Here is a 7,044-nt window from a genome sequence, read left to right as displayed (position 1 = left end):
AATGTAAAAGCATAAAACCAATTGGCATTAATTTTTCGGCCTGGTTGGCCACTTCATTTGGCTACTCCAGTACTAGTCAGTGCTGTTTTAAGTTATAAGGGCTCATTTGTAAAAGCAATTCTAGATCCTAATAAAGAGCCAAGCATTATTCAATTGAGTTTCCAGTCAGAATTTACATTTTTTCTCGAAGCCCTCATTTCATTTAGGCACATCTTCATCTCTCAATTTCCTTTCCAATCAAAATTTTCGGTCCCAAATGAGTTTCTATAATCAAATGCCTTCCAGTTACCAGATGACCTCCTAGGTGGAATAAGTACTTAGTCCCCTGCCTAGTTTCAACTATTTATAAACAAACAGTTTATATTTAATATGGGTTACGAAGTTCCGGTCATCTTAGAATTGTTATTCCTAATGAACATCCAACCTGAATGGACAATTGTTATGCATGGTGAAACTTGAATTCAAACTACTATTCAATATTGCATTGTGTGTGTGCTGGCTAAGATATTAAAGGAAGCTGGTGATCACAGAATACTCCTTAGCTGCATTTCGCTCCCTAGTAAGAAAAGACACATACATATTAGATTTCAATAGGCATTGCAGTTAAACATTTTGCAGCTAATTTCAAAGTTCATTCTGGAGTCAATAATTTTATTTCAAGCATATTAGATGGTCTCGAGAGCTATATTAAATGCTTCAGAAAGCAGCTCACTTAGGCCCTGGACCCATCTACAAAGGAGCAGCAGGTTTTAGCTGCAGAGTAGGATAAAAAAAAAATTACATATTATTTAAAAAAGAAGGGCAAGGATTAGACCCTGCAGCTGGAAGATTTGTTAATGCGAAAACATTACTTCGCTATGTTCACAGATTTCTGTCCGCAGACCGCATCCGTAGAACGTGTTTGCAAAGTCATCTCCGCAGCTGTTGTAATTGAGAAGGAAAGAGATTAATGAGTGGTGTCAATCATTAGAGGGTGGTGTCCCAAAAAATTACTAGGCCAAAAAGTTATTAGGTAATTAATTATAGCAAAAAATGTAAAAGTAAAGACGAAAATGTCTCATTAGCCAATGGCTTGGCGCCCCTTTTGAATGTATCAAATGCTAAAATAATTAATTCAGTCAATTAGGGAGACATTAAGGTGTATGAAATACGAAATAGTTAATTAAATAACTCAATTAACGTGACGTCATGAAACCTGATGTTGAGTCAAAAAGGGCATAGCAGGGAATTGGCGCGCAATTTGAAAGTACCAGACACTAAAATAGTTAATAAAATCAGTCAATTAGGGTGACGTCAAGGATGTCACATCACGCAACCGGAAATAGAGCCAAAAAGGGCATAGGAAGGGATTTACACGCAATTTGAAAGTACCAGACTAAAATAGGTAAACAAGGGAATTAATGCGATGTCAAGGATATGGCGTCACGCAATCGGAAATAGAACCGAAAAAGGGCATAAGAAGGGATTGCCATGTAATTTGAACTTACCAGACTAAAATGGGTAAACAAGAAGTGAATTAAGCAACCGGTAGCAACCAGAAGCAACCAACACCAGCATCTTTCGCATTACTCCAATACAGATTCTGCAGTGCTCTTATATTTTTGCAACAATCAATACTTCTCATTTTACAACCCTAAAAAAGTGTATTTATAGCTGTTTTTGCAATTTCAGGAATACCGGTTCAGGTTCATTCAGTGAGACCATAAGATTGAAGTGGCAGCAGTGCCATCGAGTGAAGAAAACTTTGACTGTCCTGCCAATAAAAATAGTAAACATGCAACAAGCGATACTCATAGTCAAAGGTAATTCTGTATTCTGCAAGGAGGTGTCTTGTTGTCAACCGGCGGTCAATATCGGTTATGTAAGAAACGCAAATTTACTGAAGAACCATCATTTTATTGATATTTGATCTTCTGGTGCTTGCCCACACAAAACTGCAATATTTTCGTTTGGGGCCTTGCATAATTAAAGGCAAGGGCAGCACCACATCAAGATAAAGCTCACTCATTAACCAAATATTTTTTACAGAGTTGTTTATATGAATTTTCTATCCCAAATGAAAAACATCCCCACTAAGACTTATGTGAGTTTCTACAAGGTTAATATTTTTATCACAGATCTGTAGCCATCTCTTAGATCATTTTCTTTTTCAGGCTCAAAACAAAATAGTTTTTTTGTGTTTATTTATTTATGAAATCGGGCCAGACAAACAATTTTTCAAGTAGATCATTTCAATGTAAAACAGTCTCAATGAGATCAAAGCCAGTACTATTATCAGCATACATGATGACCTGAACACTGTTGTTAATATGAATTATGTCATCTATGTACACATTCAACAAAAATTATGCCTAATACTCTTCCTTGGAGTACTAAACAAAATATATAAAGGATGTGTTTGTTACTATTCATCTGATTCCTTGAATGGGACTCGAATATATCTCATCAAACACAAGACAGTGAACTTTAAAGTCTTCTGAAGATATCGGCATCTGCTCAGTTGTTTCAATCATTGCCAATATTTTTGTAAGTGTGCCTAATTCAAGAAAATATCTCTACGAGCCTGTGATCCATGGTCTAGCAGGAGATGCCATAACGTTTCCTGATAGAATATTGAGTCTTTATCTTATCAGCATTGCATGACATGGTGTTCATTGGATGTGAAGCATGTTTGTTCAACTTTCACAAAAGAATGCCATTCCAAGAATTTCGACTCCCTTGTAAAATGTTGGCATAGAACTGAACAGAACTCAAACTGTTGCCATTAAAATGGACTCCAAATTGTTGACTGAGGGCCAATATCTAAGTTGGAAATAGACATTTTAGATTTTGATTTGGCCTCAACTGTTTTGTTAAACTTGGAACAAAGCCATACTGCCGCGGTGCAATCTATCGCTACGTGGTTCGGCCAGAGCAGCTCCTTAGACAGTGAAAGGCACAGTGACCAATGACAATATTTGTTTTAGAAACAGCCAACAAAAGTGAACTGAGAACATGGCAACCGCTCGCCGCATGCATGGTTACTATGCAATTGCTTTCTGCACTTGAACCTTGTCTAGGACGCCTAGCGCGTCGAATGCTTCCGTTAAAAAAACCCGGCGCTGTACAAGCGATCAAATCCGGGCGCGTACACTTCTGCCTTTCCTCGTGCTCTCGAATTAAATGATCCTCGGATGGTGACAATAACCTTCGAAATGTAATGCATTTATATAAAAAGATACACAACAGAACAAAGCCGCCTATCGCGAGGCTTAGTTTGTCGTTACTGCAGGAATAAAGAGAACAACACTGGCCCCCTGCTAGCTGCAGCAGTTGTGTAATGCATGAGGTAAGTGGGAATTGAGCAGCACAGTAATTTAATCAATATTCAAGATGATTATGCAATTGTTATATAAAATGCCGATCCTTTCAATAATAAACATCACTGAACAAAGCCGCACCACACTGAGAGTATAAACATCACTGAACAAAGTCGCACCACACTGAGAGTACTCTAGCTGTTAACCCTGTTGCATAGGCTTAGCGTTCATCGCGGCAGCAAAGTGACGCTTGCCACGTGTTCTGCAGCTGCTGGACGAAGTCTTAGAAGAATGCATGAGGGAAGCAAGTAATAAGCTTTGGTGGCCGCGATACCAAGTGCGTACAGGACATGCAGGCCTGCGGTCTGCCAGGAAACATTGGGGCAGCCCTGAAATGGATGGATGGATGAATGGAATATAGGAGCGCCCCCTTTGAAACGGGGGGGTAGCAGTAGCTATCATGCTCATTTTTCGCCCTATATCTTATATATTGTTTTAGATTGGTTAACTAAACCACCATTCTATTTATTAAATTTTTGTTTCTACATTATTAATATTATGTCACTTCTCTGCTTTTAAGCCACCAATCTTCCAGTCGTCTTTTGCTAGTTTCCACCGCCGGTTTATTCACCCGGCCACTCGTATCTAAACCTCAGAGCTTCAGGAACAGTGATTGCGCCTGCATCAACTTCCGGATGGATACCATTACAATCGAGTATAATATGGTGAATTGTTTCACTGGAGTTACCACATACCACACATGCGTCATCGTCATTGATAAATTTCTTTTTGTAGCTGCGTGTTCTAAGGCACCCTGATCTAGCTTCAAAAAGTAGGGCACTGCCTCTTGAGTTATCAAAGAAAGCTTCCTTCCTGATCTGCCTTTTCCACTTTCGGTATAATTCCACACTCTGTTTCTTTTCCATCGAAATTATCCAATTTTTACCTTCTGTGTTTTTCACCCGTTGCTTAACGCTCTTTATTTCTCCGTCTTTATGGCTAGCATACTTACTAGTTGGTTTCCTAGTTCCTTTCCTCCATTGTGACTCAACGCTTTTTAAGTACAGGTATTTAAATACTTTAGCTGCCCATCTGTTACTGTCCAATTTCCTCAGGCGTTTCTCATATAATATTTTACACTGAGCTTCCCGTACTTCTAAAGATGCCCAGCCCATATCTCCCGGCACCGCCTCATTTGTGGTTTTGCCGTGGGCACCTAGTGCTAATCGTCCAACGGCTCTCTGATTTATTTCTAATGTCGACTGTATCTCTGATTTTAGGCACAGAACCGCATTTCCGAAAGTAAGTCCGGGCACCATAATTCCTTTCCAAATACCCCTCAAAACCTCATACCTGTCGTATCCCCACAATGCCCTATGCTTAATAATCCCTGCATTTCTTCGCCCTTTGGCCTTAAGTGATTGCCCATGCTTTCCCATGTATGCCAATCCTTCGTTTACCCATACCCCCAGATATTTATATTCTGCTACTCTGGGTATTGCATGGCCTTGTATTTTAAGACCCTGATAAGTTCAGCCGTTGAAAATTATCAGATCCGACATAACTGCGCCAAAACTGAAGTCTAGAGCGTCCTCTTCGTCTCCGCAATACTTAGAGTTTCCAGACTCAGCTAGCAGCACAATATCGTCTGCATACATCACACCGTGGAGGCGCTGCTCTACCGCCTTTCCACCTAATCTGTATGACAGGTTAAAACCTAGGTTACTGTCTTGTATCCTCCGTTCCAGGTTTATGATATAAAGCATGAACAGCAGCGGTGATAGAGGATAGCCTTGTCTTAATCCTTTGCATACTTCGACATCTTCCGTACTTCTTATCCCTTCCCATGTAATTTCTACTTTGTTATCCCGGTATATTTTCTGTAGGAACTCTATTATCTCATAACCGATACCTTCTTCTTTTAATATGTTCCACGGGAGTTCCCTGTTTACGTTGTCGTACGCCCCGTTTATGTCCAGGAAGGCCAAACACAAAGGTCTTTTTTCCACTCTAGATATTTCGATGCATTGTGTAAGCACGAACAGGCTATCATCTAAGCGCCTACCATTTCTAAAACCGTTCTGAAGTTCTCCGAGTATCTTGTCACTTTCTACCCATGCTTGCACCTTTAATTTCACCGCCTGAATGACCAACCTGTAAATAACAGATGGTATGGTAATCGGCCAGAAGGATTTTATGTGCATCCTTTCTCCTTTCCCTTTATAAATAAAATTCATTTTACTCTGCCGCCAGCTGTCCAGAATTTGCTTATTGTTATGACTGTTCCAGAGCTTTTAACGACATTACGTTACTTTTTGGACCAAGTTCATTATCAGCTTGATTGGAATTCCATCTATTCCTGTAGATGTGTTTTTAGGAATATTTTTTTCTGCCTTTTTCGTTACTTTTTGGACCAAGTTCATTAATCAGCTTGATTGGAATTCCATCTATTCCTTTAGATGTGTTTTTAGGAATATTTTTTTCTGCCTTTTTTTAGTTTAGATTGGTCAGTTCTAAGCTGTTTTGTATTCTGCTACCTTGTGTTTCTTCCTGATTTGCGGAGATTACACTATCGTCGCTCTTAAATGACTCGGCTATAACCGATGTAATGTAGTTCACTGCGTTGTCTCCCTTTGAACAATTTCCCTCGTTACCTTGAATCCGATCCTGCTTTCTTTGATTCTTCTTCCCTAGCCAGCTTATATGGTTCCAGAAGTTTTTTGCTCCGACTCTAGAGGCATCGTGTATGTTAGCCATCCAGTGATCGGTGGACTGCTTTATTTTACTTTGGACGAGGGCCTGTACCTCATGTTTCTTTTGTCGATATGGTTCCCATTTTTGGTCGATTTCCTCCTGAGGTACCTGTGCTTTCTTTGCCACTCGGTGTTCCCTTGAAGCAGCCCGTCGTTGTTCAATAGCTTCCCTGATTTCCTTATTCCACCAGCTACGTGGCTTCCTATTTCCATTCCAGCGGTTTGCTACTTAAGAGTAGTTCTACCTGTTCATAATCCCAGTCTTCCATGCGGCTTTTCTCTATTGCTTCCTTTATGTCTGCTGCTACCTGCGCTATTTGATCGTCGTTTAATTTTGCGTTTACTTTTTGTCTAATTTCCATTTCTCTTTTCATCAAGGGCCCCATATGCACACTAATACGTTTATGATCACTTACCAGACTACACTCCCCATTTTCATCTATTTCCATTTTTGTGACCTTGCTAAAAATTCCCTGAGACATTAGACAGTAGTCAATGACCGTCTGCCTGTTGCGGAATTCCCACGTGATTTGGCCTTCGCATTTTGTTTCTCTATTTACTATAACTAGATCGTGTCGCTCACAGAAATCTAGCATTAGCTTCCCGTTACAATCCGTGTATTCATCCAGATCGTCGATGTGGCCGTTCATGTCCCCCAGCAGAATAATATTGGCCCCGTCTCCAAACTGGCTTCTATCATCACTGAGACATTCAACAAGATCCTTGTTTTCTTGCCTGCATTGGTGTCCTGTTCCTAAATAAACTACCCCTAGCCTTGTCCTTATGCCGGCAATCGTTCCTGATGCGCAGATTTGTTCTTTACAAGATGATTTAATTATTTGCCAATTTGTTCCCTGGTGTATCAACATACCTACCCCTCCACCCTTTTTTTCCGTTCTCGTTCTGTTGCACCTTTCCCAGACGTAGCCTTCTATAAACGGCGGATTGTCTAGATCCCTGAGATGAGTCTCGCAAAGAGCGTAATCACCTAT

This window comes from Amblyomma maculatum, unplaced genomic scaffold (genome assembly GCF_055883805.1).
Source record: "Amblyomma maculatum isolate TAMU_Amacu unplaced genomic scaffold, ASM5588380v1 scaffold_18, whole genome shotgun sequence".
NCBI classification, from domain to species: domain Eukaryota; kingdom Metazoa; phylum Arthropoda; class Arachnida; order Ixodida; family Ixodidae; genus Amblyomma; species Amblyomma maculatum.
The sequence above is the reverse complement of the archived record's forward strand: the minus strand, read 5'-3'. Positions refer to the sequence as shown.